At 39.8% G+C, this 18,115-nt stretch overlaps 1 protein-coding gene across 20 annotated transcripts in view; it reads left to right on the top strand.

The window, feature by feature from the left end:
* LOC101746894 (protein daughterless) overlaps positions 1 to 18,115 on the top strand; it is a 122,262-nt gene that overhangs the window by 74,358 nt on the left and 29,789 nt on the right. For 14 of the 20 annotated variants that reach the window (XM_038016746.2, XM_038016720.2, XM_062672391.1 and 11 more), the window contains exon 1: positions 4,512 to 4,696. The exons of 4 other annotated variants lie outside the window; for them this stretch is intronic. The gene's annotated coding sequence lies outside the window, so the exon portion shown is untranslated. Of the gene's footprint in view, positions 1 to 4,510; positions 4,697 to 18,115 lie in introns of those variants that run through there. 2 more of the 20 variants (XM_062672421.1, XM_062672406.1) reach the window with 1 other exon arrangement.

Here is an 18,115-nt window from a genome sequence, read left to right as displayed (position 1 = left end):
CAGTGCCTATTTGATTTTTATTAAATTTTCCGTTCCAACCGATACCCGTGTAATAATAGACTTTTTTTTCCTACCTTTGCTGATAGCCTTGAAAGGCGATTTCAGCTTCGCCCTAACGTGTAGGTGAGCTCACGGGGCTCAAACCGGAGTGGTGCTAACACTGACTCTAGAAAGAGCAGTGCTCCGCAGAATCTACCATCGGATAGGAAACGCGACCCACTGAGAAGATCCGGCGAGAAACTCAGTGGGCTGTGTCTGTGGAAATAATGGACACGGTACATTGCTGCTGTCAATTATGGCCACTCGGGAATGTCACCAATTTTACCTGTAACAACTCACATTCAGTTGAGTGTGTGTTCACATTTATATTTTGAATGAACTACCCTCAGCAGCGTGTCACTACAGTTATGACGCGTTTCTGTTAAAATTATTTATTTTATACTGTTTAACAGTAGGTAGTACGACTGTGCCTGTAGTATTGTCGATGACCATGGACAGTGACCACTGTCTATCATGTGGGCTATCATATACTTTTGTCAATGAAATATTTACCGAAATGGTCACGTCGAGACTAAATTTAGATTTTTTTGCCGCCTTAATAAATATTAGGTTCTTAATTTGACTGTTTCATTAATTTGTTGCCAGGTGAACTGATTTTGATGTTTTTGGTTTGTTTAATATCTGGTGCTTCTGTTCTGGTTCCATTTAAATTTGTGGACATGGAGAATATATCTTAAGAAATCATTAGAGATAATCTCGTCATCTGTGTTTGTCATTATATAACTTTTCAACAAAACAGAAAAATTTATGCTTACTACCAGGAAAGAGTCCGCTTACAATCATTTTGTTTTTCCACGTACCATCCTGCTCTGGAATATACTTCCCTACGTGGAGTTTCGAGAGCAAATGTGCGTCCTAAGTCCTGAGTAACAGGCAGTGGCTCATCCGTACTGGCATTGCCGATGGCACTAGGTTGAAATGGTTGCCTTCGTAACTGGGCCAGCTAAAAGATAAAGAAATCCCGCTGCACCTGTTGCAAAGATCAGGCCAAAGAATCCGTTGGAAAAAAACACAAAGAAATGTTTATGATCTGACATTCAAAACATGTCTATTGCTCACGACGTATCTTGGTAATGTGTTACATAAATGAACCTCTACAGTGGAGATGACACTTTGATATTAGATATTGATAAAATATTTCTTTCAACGTGACAATATTCAGAAAAGTTGAAGGTGAAAATAAGAATACCCACAATATTATGAATGTGGAAGTATGGCCATTTGTCCTTTTGCTATGTTTGTTCTGTGGCCCATTTGTTGGCCAAATCTATAGCCGGATCACCCAGTTGAATTGTTCCATTTCCTCTGTAAACGAGTAGGAGTATTGTAAAACAAGTGGCACTCATGCCCTGTTAGTGTTCAGTAGTTAAAAAGGCGGGAATACTGCTACTCTTGACCAATTCTTGATGCATTGCTGTGGTAGGGTACCACACGGCTGTGAAGGTTTCGGGATAGGTGTTCGAATTAGATACGAGCTTAGAAATCCGTTAGAAGTTACAGGTCGGAAGATACATGATCAGTGATACCGTTCCCTCTAAGGCTCGAGTGTCAGCCATCACAGACATTACTACCCCTCAACATAAAAGATCATAATTAATTGAGAGACCTCCGTCTCAGCAAACGCACTCACGGCCTCTTACGATTTTCTGACAATGAATTCGTCTGTCAACCTAGGTTAAAACACGAACTAACTCCAGCACTCTATAAAATTTGGCCAAAGTTTGGAAATAAAAAAATTTTGGAGTAATATTTGTACCTATAAAGTGAAATAATGACGCAACCTCTTTATCTGAAATGCTCATTAAAATCTCCAGTAGTTTTTGAAGAGCTTGGTCTTTGTTTACTGCCTGCCGCGAGAGCTATTCATAAACACTGTATTAATGACCGTATTAAATGCGAACAAAAGACTATTTACGATAGGCTAATCATCGGAGCCATAAAGCCGGATGACTGGATTCTTTATTGAAGAAAATTAAATCTAATGCTGTACAAAAACAAGAGTGGTTTTTGTTTGGTCCCATAAATTCGATTGGTATTATCGTCGCGTCTACAGCTTAGAGTATTGATGTTAGTGATACTTCTTCTAATAATGTATTCCTTGTCTTCGTTTTGTACTGACCATGGCTCTAGGACGCGTCGGTGTTGGAGCATCTTTATGGTTAAACAGGTTGGGGACTATTTTTCAAGAGGAATCCATTCCAGGCATAACCCTGAATAACTCTTGTCAAAGTGCTCTCTACCTTCGAAAGGATTGTAGCTCTACTTGTGGCTCTACTTCCTCTACTTGCTCTACTTTTTGTAGCTTTACTTGTGGCTCTACTTGCTCTAATTTTTTGTAGCTCTACTTGTAGCTGCAGATTATAGATCTACATTTTGTAGATACCACACTTTTATTGAAAAAGGGGTAATATGAGCCGGTGAACATTGATAATGGGAGCCCATGTGGTACACCGTCGTGCAGTGGTGGTGTTACCGCTGATATGAACATTTTAAATTTCTAAAATAAAATTTCATTACACATTGAAAGGCAGTCATCGTCGTGGAACTTATCCGTAAAGAAATGGTAGGTCAGTAATTACTTTGTAAAATCGGTACCCCCCACCGGTAACACAGCTCTACGTAGAGACTGCGAGTGCAATGCCCATTGGTCTTACATTTTCGGCCCCCACGCGGTCATAACTCTCTCAAATGTATGGATAATATTGTATATAGGTATATATTGTTATTGTATGTACGTATAAATCCGTCTTAAACTACGAACCCTATGCGTTTTTGTGATTATCTTAGATTGAAGTGGTAAACTAGATTCGCAAGCATTTTTGAACGGATTTCAAAGTTTCATATAAGCGTATTAAAAGTAAAACGTAACAGTGTTTTTTTTTTATTGCTTAGATGGTTGGACGAGCTCACAGCCCACCTGGTGTTAAGTGGTTACTGGAGCCCATAGACATCCACAACGTAAATGCGACGCCCACCTTGAGATATAAGTTCTAATGTCTCACGTATAGTTACAACGGCTGCCCCACCCTTCAAACCGAAACGCATTACTGCTTCACGGTAGAAATAGGCAGGGTGGTGGTACCCATCCGCGCGGACTCACAAGAGGTCCTACCACCAGTAATTACGAAAATTATAATTTTGCGGGTTTCATTTTTTTTAAATTGATTTTTGAATTGATTTGGTTGAATTAGGCAAAAACGTCGATTGGCGTGGATACCATTATCTGTTTAGATTAGAACCGCACACACACGTGCGAGGTGACTGGTTTTAAAATTGATACGACCGTTGGAACCGATTAAGTTCAGCCTCTACCATATACCACCAGAATAGAGGAAGATCGGTTTTGTTTTAGATTTTCTAATGCCGATATTAATCATTAAAAAAAAAACTAAAAATCATTTCATCAAAATTAAAGTTCATTTGTTTAATATGTTTTACAATTAATATAATGTTTGTAGTATGTGACGAATATAAAAATTTTTTTTTTTCAGAGACAAGTTTGCTCCAAATAGTCTCACACAAAATCGAAAATTCTTAACTATAAACTTATATGGATCGTAACCGTAATTTTTTTTTGCGGAATCTGTACAATTCAACAATTTAATTTCTCTATTGAGTAATGTACAATTAAATGTCTGTAATGTCTGAAAATATAATAAAAGTTTTTGTAGTACTACACGAAACTTTAACCTCATTACTGGGCGCGCGTCTCCACTGCGAGCGTCGGCTTGGCAACGTCGCTTTTTGCAGGGTTGCCAGACTTACGCATGTTGTCGTCCCGGAATTATCGGGTTATTGCGCATCATCCAGACCGAAAGGTGTCATTGATAAGTGTCATTGTCGTATTTTAAAATGTCTCAATTTAGTGATGTTAGTGAGCGCATATTATTGTTTTTAGTTTCTCCGATTTAAGGTGTAATGTGTGTTTCTAGATATTAATATTACATATTATTATCTTACATTTGCAAATATAATTAGTTTGATAGCCAACGGTTAGGAAAATTTCAATTGTAAAAATAATGTCTGAATTTGTCTATTTTATATCATATTGAAATTATGAGTTTTACGAAAAACGTGTCACGCTAGATAGATTAAATCGTAAAAATAGTTTTAATCATGTCTTACAACTTGCGGAAATCGGAGGGAATAATATTTAATCTGCTTAATTTTGTTTTAAATTTAAAGGCGAATGATACTGATTGTATAACTAAAATTAACGCCTATAATTAAACAAGTATAAAATATGAAAAAATATAAGGATTCTAAAACTTAAATCCTAATAAGCTAAAGCTTACTTGTATTTAGTGCTTACCTTAATAAACTCTAAAGCCAATCAAACAGCCGCGCGTCTGCGATACTCTGAAGTTGATATGCAAATTTAATTCTAATAAACCCGGGAAATTTGTCTGCAACGCTGGCAACACCCCGCCCCGCGAGTGAACGGCAGTCGACCGTGGTCCGTGGTCCGTCAGTCGTAAAACATCAGTAAGCTGAGTCGAACCGACGCCGGTCGCGCGCGAAAAGTTTGTGTGATGTAACAAAGTGTTGGTTCGTGTAGCGTGTTGACATTTAGAAGAAGCATTGTACCTAGTAGTTCTGTAAATCTGTTTACGTTTCAAGTTTGCTTTGAATGACGGTGAGAGAACGCTATTGTATTGCGCCGACGACGACACACGATAATCGTTTTTTATTCATGTAGTATTATTTTTCAAAAAAAAAAAAAATACTGAATCAGTGTTGTTTGGTCGTTTCTTGTTTTTCTAAATTCAAAAGTGCGTTCGAAATTTTAGTTTTAGTTTTGCTGTTTTCGGCGGGAATTTTGATTTTTTTTGCGTTTTAAAAGTCTAATAATAAAATTAAACTTTAAAAGATTTTTGTGTTGAGATAAATACAAAATCTGGTAAATGGTGAAAAGATGAAGTATTTAGAAAGATATGCTACAGTTGAAAAGGCATTTTTTTTTTTTTAAATCGTCTATTATTTGAAAACAGCCTTGATTAAGTTACCCGGTTCTTTTACTATCCTGGTGTCCGTATACTCTCTCGATGCCATTAGACGCAGCGGCGACATCTATACGCTAACTTTAAGAATGCCTGAATCGCGCTAACAATAATTTCAATAAGTAACTGCGTAATTTTTATGAATACCAAATATGAAGACAGTCGGTCTGTATTTCCTTTCCCTATAATGTGGACGTCGACTCAATATACTGTCTGTGGTATAACGATCGTTGAGTATTTGAAAAAATAAATAAATAGATCGCGGGCTGTTTGGTTTTAGCGACATTTTTAAAGGTGGGTGGCGCATTTACGTTGTAGATGTCTATGGGCTCCAGTAACCACTTAACACCAGGTGGGCTGTGAGCTCGTCCACCCATCTAAGCAATAAAAAAAAGCATCCGTAAAAACCACTATAGATTTATATATTAGTATAGATTAGATTTCTACTAGTAGGTATGTCCTCATGGAAGTAATGTCAATGGTTGTCGCGTCACACATGTCAGCTCCAAGACCGGATGCAAACAGAGCCGCAGTCCTGAGAAGAACTGGCGAAACAAACCCAACTGTCCTGTTCTAATTTGGGTACTCATGTTTTAACATTAAGTCTGTTTTCCTCTGATAAAAGTCAATAGTTAAGACTTCTTTAATACAAATAATAATAAAAAAGTTGATAACATCTCTTCATTATTTATTCGACTCCTCAAGTCCCATCTATTTTTTTTTATTTTTTATTATTATTATTATTATTATTATTTTAACAATCATGCCACGGTAACTGGTCCCGTGATAAGTTCGTAAAGAACTTGTGTTAGGTACCAGATAACGGAAATAAATGTAAGATTTTTATTATACACATACATATATTTAATATACATCCATAACCCTGAAAAATACATTTATATTTATCATACAAATATCTTCCCTTGGCGGGATTCGAACCCGCGACCCCCTTGTGTAGTGACAATGTCACTTACCACTACACCAGACGGCCGTTATTGAAAGAGGATGGCGAAGAAAAGGGAGCAATTAATTAATAAATAAATAAAAACTATATGTCCGTTAGTTATGGCTGCGGAAGACGCATAAGAGAACAAAAACATGTACAATCAGGTGACGAATGCTAAATATCTATACTTCTATACTAAGATTATAAAGAGGAAATATGTGTTTGTTTGTTTGTATTGAACAGGCTCTGAAACTACTGAACCGATTTGAACAATTCTTTCACTGTTTGGAAGCTACACTATTCCCGAGTGAAATAAGCTATAATGGTTTTTGAAAAAATTAGGCATCCTTACTAAAACTCCAATAATGCAACCCAAGGTGTAAAAAAATTACCTAAAATATTCTTTAAATCGCGTGCCCTGCGAAAACTATTGATAATAGAATAAAATAATGTACTACGATTTTGTAGAATACATTATTATTTACAAAAAGGGTCGCGACAACATATATCTAACTATTGTAGTTATGCCGCAATAACTGTTCCTTTATTTTCAAAAATAAAACAACCTCAAATATCGTTGAAATTTTTGTTAAAGACCCGAGCGGAGCCGGATGGGGCCACTATCTGTAATAAAGGTGTTGATGTCAACCAGACAAATCATATCCAGCTATTACTGGTGGCCTACCATCTACAAAGACTCTCTGTGTGCTCGCGCTGAGTACCGCCATCCTACCTATATCTGCAGCAAAGCAGTAACGCATTCCGATTTCAACGGCCGGACTTTGTACTATAATACTATTGTGATATCGACCTCATGTAACGGTAGGCAGCGGCTTGACTCCGCCCCTGGCATTGCTGAAGTCCACGGGCGACAGTAACCACTCACCATCAGGTGGGCCGATAATAATAAAAAAAGAAGATGGCTGGCGACATCTACGTAGTGATGTGCTCCGGTAACCGCTTAACATCAGGTGAGCCGTGAGGCCATTCAACGATGGCTGCATAAAAAAAAAGAGTCCCACACTCCGCGGTACAGTCGTCGGGTCAGTACCCCAGGAGTGATACCTCAGACAGGTAGCGCTGGTCGCACCTGGGTCGTCGTGTAGTCGTTACATAGTCGTGATTACAATGACGGAGATCTGTCAACCCTTCTCTGTACATTTCGAACAATCTCTACACGTGTCTACATCGGATATATCTATACTAATATTATAAAGCTGAAGAGTTTGTTTGTTTGAACGCGCTAATCTCAGGAACAACTGGTCCGATTTGAAAAGTTCTTTCAGTGTCAGATAGCTCATTTATTGAGGAAGGCTACAGGCTATATAACAATTACGCTAAGATAAGAGCACCAATAAAGAATGTTTTAAAATCGGTGAACATACATAGATAAAAAATTGTGGTAGAATTGATAGCCTCCTCTTTTGAAGTCGGTTAAAAAGCGTGATTTTGGTACCTTAAATAGCTCCTTAACATTATATTATTTAAAAATATTTTCACTTTCCACGCAAATGAAGTCGCGGGTAAAATTTAGCGTTGTGCCAAAGTAACTATTCCACGCGGACAAAGTCGCGGGCAAATGCTAGTCTATATATATTTTAGTAAGGAATAATAAGGCAGTAATTGTAAGCGGATGTGAAATCGAACGGATGTAGTCTCTTTAGAGGCGGTGTAATGTTACGCGGGACTCGAACCCGACACCGAAAGTAAAGTGTTCCCGTCAACACCGCCCACCCCCGGGGATATAGACTTGACTTCCCTTGATAATGGATAATACAAATTATAATTATTCTTAAAGTTTGATAATGACGTAGGGTAGGATAAAAATGAATGGTGCTGGAGAAAAATGCTACAGATTCCATTGACCGCCTTTCGCACCAACGTGTCTATTCTGAGAGAGCTTCATGTCAAAACCAGACTTTCCACCATATGCCTTCGTAGGGTGCTGGAATTCTTCGGACATATTGCTCGAAAAGAGGGTCACAATCTTGAACAGCTGATGGTGACAGGATGGCAAACGTGCCAGAGGACGCAGTCCCACGAGATGGTCGGACCAAATACAATCGTCTCTGGACATCAACTTCCACAATGCCCTTCATAAAGCTAAGGATCGCAGCAGATGGAGGGAAATCGTACGGGAGAAACTGATGCAACGGGGGAGTCACGACCCTCAGTAATGAGGGAAACGACGCGAGGAGGAGGGAGGGAGGGTAGGATAATTATCGTTTACTAGGTGACCCGGCAGACTTCGTAGTGCCTCAATCGAGAAATAAAAGACCTAAACTTTTGTGTAAAATAAACTTAAAACAAAAAAAAGGAATCCGTCAGACGGGGGACACATCAAAGGAAAAACAAAATTGTTATTTTTATTTAGGTAATTCCAAGCATTTTCATATTTTAAACCTTCTCTGGACTTCCACAAATAATTCAAGATCAAAATTAGCCAAATCGGTCCAGCCGTTCTCGAGTTTTAGCGAGACTAACGAACAGCAATTAATTTTTTTATATATAGAGATTATCATCTAAAGATACATGACTCGTTTATGGCTCGTCTGGCCTTAAGTTGCATCTATTGACTCCACCACACCTTGGATTTCAAGTGCCGCTCGTATTGGGATGACAGCTTCTCTACGGGTGCTGAACTAAATGATTGCTTGGGGGCAAAAATGTTATCGATGCCAATTTCAAACCGTCGTCGGCATTTAGTTTGATATCTCGATACTGGGCCGGACTCGGTTTGTTAGTTGCAAACATTAACCCCGAGTCTCAGGAAACAACAGGATTTACAGGATAGAATCTTGAGTTTATGAATTAGGATACGTCAACCGCACATGTCAAGTGTTGCGTCAATCCTGAAAACGGTAATCACATCCCTTCCGTTGAATATTGATGTCACAATTGCTGTTGTCCCGTCGCCCCTACACACGGGCACCACTACCGGACCGATACGAAGTCGCCACGACATGATTCAGCCATAAAAGTTTAAATGTATCGTATGACTAGAGAAAACCGAAGACAATACAACAACTTCAATTTCTTCTAGTTTGTGAGGTGAGGTAGACGAACTGACGGCCTCTTTGATGGTAAATGCCATTCAGAACTCGTAACCAAGGCCGCTGCAACAGACAATGAGATGTAAGATTGCAGATATTGGTGTGCGGCGGCTGTGAGCTTATGAAGAGGATCGATGCGACTTAACGCGCTATCCGGAGGGTGGGGCGGATGCTCCGTCCAGATCTCAACCGAGCATATCTCAAGACAGGCAGCATACGCGTTGAGGTGTTTATGATGCATGTATTTAATGGAATTAAAGTTAAAATACACTCTGCAACCGACCGCTTCCCCAAATCGCTTCCTTCCGCTTGACCGGTGAGTCCGCGCGGGTAGGTACCACCGCCCCGCCTGTTTCTGCCGTGAAGCAGTAATGCGTTTCAGTTTGAAGGGCGGGGTAGCCGTTGTAAATATACTGAGACCTTAGAACTGATATCTCAAGGTGGTTGGCGCATTTACATCGTAGATGTCTATGGACTCCAGTAACCACTTAACACCAAGTGGGCTGTGAGCTCGTCCACCCATATAAGCAATAAAAAAAAACAAAGAGAACAAATTCAGCGGTCTTGTGTGGTTTGTACATTATTGGAATTGTGAGTTAAACTAGCCCATTTAGTTAATTAAAGACTAGATCGGTCCGTGCAATAAATAATGCACGGTGCTCGCGGTAACTACAGGCCAACCCCGAAGTGACACGTCGCTTGTTATTTCCTACCTATGCTGATAGCCTTGAGAGGCTATTTCAGCGTAACCGTAACTAGTAGATGAGCTCACGGGGCTCAAACCGGAGTGATGCTAACACTGACCCTAACAAGAGCAGTGCTTCGCTGAATCTACCACCGGATCGGAAACGCGATCCACTGAGAAGATCCGGCGAGAAACTCAGTGAGCTGTGTCTATGGGTTAATTCGCTAAGGACCGTGACCGGTGCTTGTGGTACCTAAAAGCACCGCTAATGGATCGGGAGGATTCGTAATGACGTGTTTTGGGCGACGTCGACTGTTTACCATTCGGTCTACAGGATCGGGTATGTAGTTTCCAGCGGCAACGACAAGAGGGTTGTCATGTCGTGCCGCCTACTCAAAGTGAAACGTCGCTTCGACCGCGCCAACTATTTATAAGTTGTCTTTTGTTTTTACCGGTATACGCGGCTTGGTCCGTTAACGCCGCCTCTGCTCTGATAAGTGCCGCGTCGGAAGCGAGTCGACAGTGGAGCCCTGCCCTCTTGGCTGAGCCTTTGCTCGCCCACCTGTCCTGGTGAAACTGGAAAGGCCCTCGGGCCACCAGTAAACTTTCAATCATAAAAAAAAAAAAGTGGAGCCCTACGGTCGAGGCTGCGGCGTGGACGTGGCAATAGTTACGCTTGCAACAGTGCCGCGTTCTATTGGCGCAAGCAAGACTCGAAGGTCTGACCAGTCGTTGGCGACCGTCGTGGCGGATACCTGGACTGCGGTGGTCTGTGGGAGCCGATACTCGATCTCTGCGAGTCCATCGTAATACAACGGGGGCGGCGGGCCTTGAGAGAGCTTAGAGAAACAAATTGAAAAATGATATGATACAATTTAAGTGGTTTTTTTCTTAATTATACGTAATGAAAAATTGCGTTCCAAATAGATATAGCAACATTTAAAAGAATAGTCCATAGTAATTTAACCTCGTCGTCCGTTATCCTGAAGCTATTCATAATTAATTATCCTCAAGATTTAGATTCATTTTTTATATTACATTTTCTCTTGTGTGTACCGTACCGTTTTTGAATATCTGGTGGTAGGACCCTTTGTGAGTCCGCACGCGTAGGTACCACCACCCCGCCTATTTCTGCCGTGTAGCAGTAATGCGTTTCGGTTTGAAGGGTGGCGCAGCCGTTGTAACTATACTGAGACCTTATCTCAAGGTGAGTGGCGCATTTACGTTGTGGATGTCTATGGGCTTCAGTAACCACTTAACACCAGGTGGGCTGTGAACTCGTCCAACCATCTAAGCAATAAAAAAAAATCAAAAAAAAATTACCTTTTCAATATTTTATCGCACTAAAGCTCGCTAACGTACAAAAAACAAAACGGTTGGCAAATGACGTTTAAATGTATATAAATACATAATTGTTACATGTATCTCATAAGGCTTGAAGCTATGAGATCTAGGAATTTGTAATTAGTGTTTTTGTGTGTTACTAAGAATGATGAAGTTAACGTAGTCCGTTCGTAAGTATGGAGTGGGCTCTACGAATGATAACGTTGGCGGGTCGGTTGTACGTATCTCACTGCAGTAGTTAGAATCACGCAATTACTCATTACTATCGATGTCAATGGAGCGTAGATTCGAGCTTGTAGCGTCACTTCTAGAGTGTGCCTACTATGGCTACCAGTCGTCGTGGCCTAAAGGATAAGACGTCCGGTGCATTCGTATCTAGCGATGCACCCACCGGTGTTCGAATCAAGGTGGGTGGCGCATCTACGTCGTAGATGTCTGTGGGCTCCAGTAACCATTTAACACCAGGTGTGCTGTGAGTGAGCTCGTCCACCCTACTAAGCAATAAAAAAAATTGTAGCGGCACTTCTAAGAGTATGCCTACTATGGCTACTAATCTGAGGATCGAAACTTCGAGACGTCATGATTTCAATTTTTTCAAAAGTTTTAGGTAGGCGATAATGACATTCGATAATTGCATGTGATTAATATTGTAATTTTCCGAATATTTCGACCGAAGCGCATCACTATTCCACTGATGTTACGAATTCTGAGGAAGTCTCACATTAAAAGGAAAATACATGTTTATCTCGCGTTTCTATTACCTATCGGTATTCAATATGCACACGCTCGCATACTTGTACGATGATTGCATGCTAAAACACTTTGTGTCGCAGTCTTATTGCTTAACATGACACTTTATGAAAAGCCCGAGTTACGTCGTCAGTGTAGGGCCGGGAATGCGCGGTCGAGATATCTCGGGATAGTCAGTTTGCCTTGGTTCGTAGAACCTGAAAACTGCCTGTGTTTGTGACGATTTTAATACGCTTTTATTGGCTTCAGACGTATGTATGTAACGGAATCTTTGAACATGATTTTGACCCCCTTCAAAACGTCGGATTAACTCGAAATTTGGTATACTTATTAAGGACCGTTGACAATTCAATATGTATTTAAAAAAATAATTAAAAAAATATTTGAAAAAATTGAAATTCAACTAAAAAATAAATAATAGTTTAAAAAACTAACGAAATAAATACGCTTTTATAGAAAATCCGAACTAAAAATTAGAAAATAAATTCTATTTTTTAGTTGGATTTTTGTCATGATATATTGTCGGAATGTTAACTAACACGTTTTTATCTCCACGCCACTACTACAACACAATTAAAAATCAGATGACGCGCGCCGTCCGCGGTCGCGTCGTGCGACACGGAAGAAAATCCGGCAGCTGCGTCAGCTGAAGAATGCGGGTTCACGAAATTTGAACTCGGTAAAACGAAGTGTAGAATCTGAACACAACTATACATTGTGGGGCAGGCGTTGTAACTATACTGAGACTTTAGAACTTCATGTCAAGGCGGGTGGCGCATTTACGTTGTAGATGTCTATGGGCTCCAGTAACCACTTAACACCAGGTGGGCTATTAGATCGTCCACCCATATAAGCAATAAAAAAAACCACAACAATACATTTATCAACGAGACGATGGAATCGAATCGATTGTCTAACATTCCTGACGTTTTAGATAACGGACATACGGTGCGATAACGTCACCTATGCAAATTATGTAATTGGAAAATTCAACATCTATATAAATTCATATATAGTTCTGCTGGGCTATAGAAATAAAATGATAATATTTAAACTCCATCAGTAAAAGCAAACATCTCGCTCGTCTCACTAATCTCTATATATAAATATGAATTGCTGTTCGTTAGTCTCGCTAAAACTCGAGAACGGCTGGACCGATTTGGCTAATTTTGGTCTTGAATTATTTGTCGAAGTCCATAGAAGATTTAAAAGGTAGATAAATATGAAAATGCTCGGAATTAAATAAAAATAACAATTTGTTTTTTCTTTGATGTGTCCCCCCGTCTGACGGGTTCCTTTTGTTTGTTTTAAGTTTATTTTATACAAAAGTTTAGATCTTTTATTTATCGATTGAGGCACTACGAAGTCTGCCGGGTCAGCTAGTAACGATTAAAAAAAATGTATTTTCTCACACTCTGCTCAGTGTTAACAAAAAATTGTATAAGTGATTTTATAACACCGTATGTATATGCGATATGTACGCATTTTGATTTTTGGGAATTTGACATAAATGCGACACTTCGCAGAATGTCTTGTTTCTCGTAATCGCTGCAACACTGGGCTCAGACAGCGGGTCGCCAACGGTTCTGATACCGGATGTCACATCGTACACATAAGTATGTATATGTACATAGTACATGAGCGTTTAGTATTTATATACTATACATACACATAGGTACTGAGCTGTGGATGGCTTGTAGCGTCACATTGTTTACTTATGTATTTAACTCGTATGGCTAGCTTGATGGTAAGCAGCGGCTTGGCTCTGCCCCTGGCATTGCTGAAGTCCATGGGCGACGGTAACCACTCACCATCAGGTGGGCCGTATGCCCGTCTGCCTACAAGGGCAATAAAAAAAAAAACTTATTTTGTCGAAGACAGCCTTCCCGCGTAGTAGCATGTCTTTGTTCTCCCTAACGGTGAATTAAAATTACTAGAAAAAGAAAGACAAATCGTCTTCTCGCATTAAAACTGTATAATCAAAAAACTTACTAATTTTACAGGAGAGTGTTTTATAGGTTTAACATGTGATATTTTTAATATTAATCATGTTTGCAACATTTATTTTTTACTAATTACATTATCTGTCTTTCAAAGTAAGATAAAATTATATATTTAATTTTGTTAATAGTAGTCAAAACATAGGTAAACTAAAAAAAAAACTACTCTCTTTTGACAGTATTTATGAGAAAAATACTGGTGATACCAAATGATTCCGCATATTAAATCAATTTCGAATATTTTTGGAAATTGTACACTTTCAATGCGAAAAGACGATATATGAACAACTCTTATGTGAACACGCTGCATCTATGAAAATAAATCGGTACAAAATTAAGTAACATTCAATAACACACAACACGCATTCCGTGAATATATTATGTTTAAAAATATTTAAAAAAAACGAGTATTGAGGTCGAAATCGTTTACGAGCATGCCCCGTGCCCCGCCCGGAGTCGAACCGGTTCGACAGATGGACGGCAGGTGAACCTCGCAACTGCCTCTTGTACTTACCGATGTGTGTTTCGGTTCTTATACGATCACTGCGCTCCGGAGTCTTCGGTTCTCGACCGGGATTGCTTTTTTGGAATCTATGAAGAATGTGTCTTCACAGTTTTCGTTATCTCCTTTACCGGGGTGACCACAGATAAAGCTTTTTGATTTTTTATTGCCCTTGTATTCAGACGAGCATACGGTCGACCTGATGGTGAGTGGTTACCGTCGCCCATGAACTTCAGTAATGCCAGGGGTAGAGCCAAGCCGCTGCCTACCGCTTAATACTCTCCATAAGCCTCGTTTGAAGAAGAACATGTCATAGCGCTCGGGAAACAACGTGGAGAGGATATCTAGAAAGGCAGTAGCTCCTGATAGTATCGATGATCTCTACTCTCATCATCTCAAATTATTATATAATATCCTTATTTTCTTTCTTAACGCATCGGAGGAACTCAGGGCCTACCTGGTGTAGACGTTGTATGTCGCCACGCATCGTGAGACCACGGTTGGCGGCAAAAACACAGCACAACGACCCGTGCGGGCACACACAGGGTCCGACCATCGCACATCAGCTGAACCCGTGACCCAGTCCGCGTTTTTGGCAAAAACTCTTCAGGAATCTCTAGGAAATCGTGTTTGTAAACATCGCTAATGTGTGTTGGTTGACACATGTCAGGTGTGCGACGGTCGGTGCCGGGTCAAGGCTTCTATTCCCGGTTTGAACCATCTGTACCACGGTCACCCACGCACCTGTACCCTATTGTTTGAGAATTTAATATTTCACATTAAACAACGGCGCGGAAGAATCTATACTTCTATACTTATAATATTATAAAGAGGAAAGATTTGTTTGTTTGTTTGTTTGTTTGTATTGAATAGGCTCCGAAACTACTGAACCGATTTGAAAAATTCTTTCACTGTTTGGAAGCTACACTATTCCCGAGTGAAATAGGCTATAATGGTTTTTGAAAAAAATTAGGGATCCTTACTAAAACTCCAATAATGTAACCCGAGGTGTAAAAAAATTACCTAAAATATTCTTTACATCGCGTGTCCTGCGAAAACGATTGATGATAGAATAAAATAATGTACTACGACTTTGTAGAACATATTATTATTTACGAAAAGCGTCGCGACAGCATATGTCTAACTATTGTAGTTATGCCGCAATAAGTGTTCTTTTATTTAAAAAAATAAAACAACGTCAAATATCGTTGAAATTTTCGTTAAAGACCCGAGCGGAGCCGGAGCGGGCCGCTAGTTTAGAATATTTATCAAATTGTTTATTACCTGGTCAAATGCATTCGAGCTATTTCTGTTTGCATTTTACTGTTATATTGGTGTTGAAAATTAATGCGATGATACGTTTGGTGATTTCGTTTTTATATTTGTTACCTTATCGCGTTGGTATTCGTGTCATTTTTGAGCATCGCGTAAAAACTCGACTCGAAGTTTGAATATTTAAATGTACCTCTATTAATATATACCAGCACGATTGTTGCGAAAGATCGTTGAATGAGCTCACGGCTCATTTGATTGGAAGCGTTCACCAGAGCGACCTGAATTCCGCCACATGCTTTGTAATGTAACAGTGTTGTTGTACATCAGAAATAGGACCATCATCTATACTAATATTATAAAGCTGAAGAGTTTGTTTGTTTGAACGCGCTAATCTCAGGAACTACTACTGGTCCGATTTGAAAAATTCTTTTAGTGTCAGATAGCCCATTTATTGAGGAAGGCTATAGGCTATTTATAACATCACGCTAAGACCAATACGAGCGGAGCACTAATAACCTTCTCTTTTGAAGTCGGCTAAAAAGCATGATTTTGGTACCTTAAATAGCTCCTTAACATTTTATTTCTCAAAAATATATACTTACTTCTACGTAAATGAAGGCGCGGGTAAAATTTAGCGTTATGCCAAAGTAAAGTATTATATGTATGTATGTATGTATGTATGTATGTATGTATGTATGTATATACTTTTTGTAACTTAATATAAATTTCATTGCACCTACCACTATCCACTCTGCACTACCTTTGGTTGACGGGTAGAGAATGCCTTAGGCATTGAGTCCGCCAATGTAAATTTTACATAAAGTGTAATAAATAAATAAATAACTATTCCACGCGGACGAAGTCGCGGGCAACAGCTAGTCTTTGATAATAAGAGAATAGATAACGGAACACTGGGCTATATTTGTCGTCGATGCCACGACCAGGTTTTTCCGAAAAACCAAACTCATTCTTCAGGAGAGAATCCTTATCGGTTGTGAACTCGCTGCGTCAGCCGATATCCGTTGGCGAATCGTCTCAAGCCCTTGTCGTATTGGGTTACATCGTCCCCGGCGGTCGGCGACGTGTGAGGCCGATCGTGTGAACTGTATAGGGTTAAAGGTTTTTTTTTGCAAGGAAGCCGCGTGGGAAGTTTGCGCTGATATATTAGTGATATTTTTTCTTTTTACTGCTTAGATGGGTGGACGAGCTCACAGCCCACCTGATGTTAAGTGGTTACTGGAGCCCATAGATAAACTACAACGTAAATGCGACACCCACCTTGAGATATAAGTTCTAAAGTCTCAGTATAGTTACAACGGCTGCCCCACCCGTCAAACCGAAACGCATTACTGCTTCACGGCAGAAATAGGCAGGACGGTGGTACCTACCCGTGCGGACTCACAAGAGGTCCTACCATCAATAAGAAAATGATCACTGGTGTGCGATCCTGGCACGTTTACGAGTGTAGGAATGTCGTTATAGTATTGTGTAGTTCTACATGTTTGATTCCAATCTCATATTAGTACAAACTTGTCCGAAGTTCTCCGGCAATATGCGAGGCTTAGTGTGAAGTGATCCGCAACTCTGGCGTGCTTTGGAATCTTGCTCGACCGGCATAGACGTATCTACATATAAATATTGGCCCCGCAGTTGTCGAAATTCGACTATATTATATATTATATATTTACTGGTGGTAGGACCTCTTGTGAGTCCGCACGGGTAGGTACCACCACCCCGCCTATTTCTGCCGTGAAGCAGTAATGCGTTTCGGTTTGAAGGGTGGGGCAGCCGTTGTAACTATAATTGAGACCTTAGAACTTATATCTCAAGGTGGGTGGCGCATTTACGTTGTAGATGTCTATGGGCTCCAGTAACCACTTAACACCAGGTGGGCTGTGAGCTCGTCCACAACTCTAAGCCAAAAAAAGAAAAGGCTTCGTGATGTCCGTGGACTTCTGCAATTACATGACCAGGTCGGAGCGAGACCGTTCATGCATATTTGGCAACAAGAAAAGCCATGATTTATTATTATTATTTGAATATACTAAATATGTTTTTTTTTTAAATGGAATATTCATTTTAAATTCTTTATCTATAATAAGCATTATCAATTTAAAAAAACGATAAGTCGATAATTATTGGTTCGTCGTGTCGGTTGTGTTAAGGACGAAATGATTCAGAACATTCCAGTGACGTCTGCGGATTTACTTTCAATCGATTATATCAGATAACTTAAATTGTAAGCCGACTAAATAATGTATTGCGAGACAATCGAATCATGTTATTACCACAACCAGAACATTTTATTTGTGTATGTGGTGTGGATGATAATTGTTTTTGTTAATGCTCTAGATGGGTAGATAAAGCTCACTCAGCGACCTCATGGACAGTTAATGGCGCCGCCTGCCGCCCCTTAGCTTTGAGGCATGATGTCACAGTCTGATAGACCCCACCACCAGTGTAGCTTCGTTTATGATTGCAGTATTAAGTAACGGCCGTC

This window comes from Bombyx mori, chromosome 2, assembly GCF_030269925.1.
Source record: "Bombyx mori chromosome 2, ASM3026992v2".
NCBI classification, from domain to species: Eukaryota; Metazoa; Arthropoda; class Insecta; order Lepidoptera; family Bombycidae; genus Bombyx; species Bombyx mori.
Note: the sequence above shows the minus strand (reverse complement) of the source record. Positions and strands in the feature narration are given on the sequence as shown.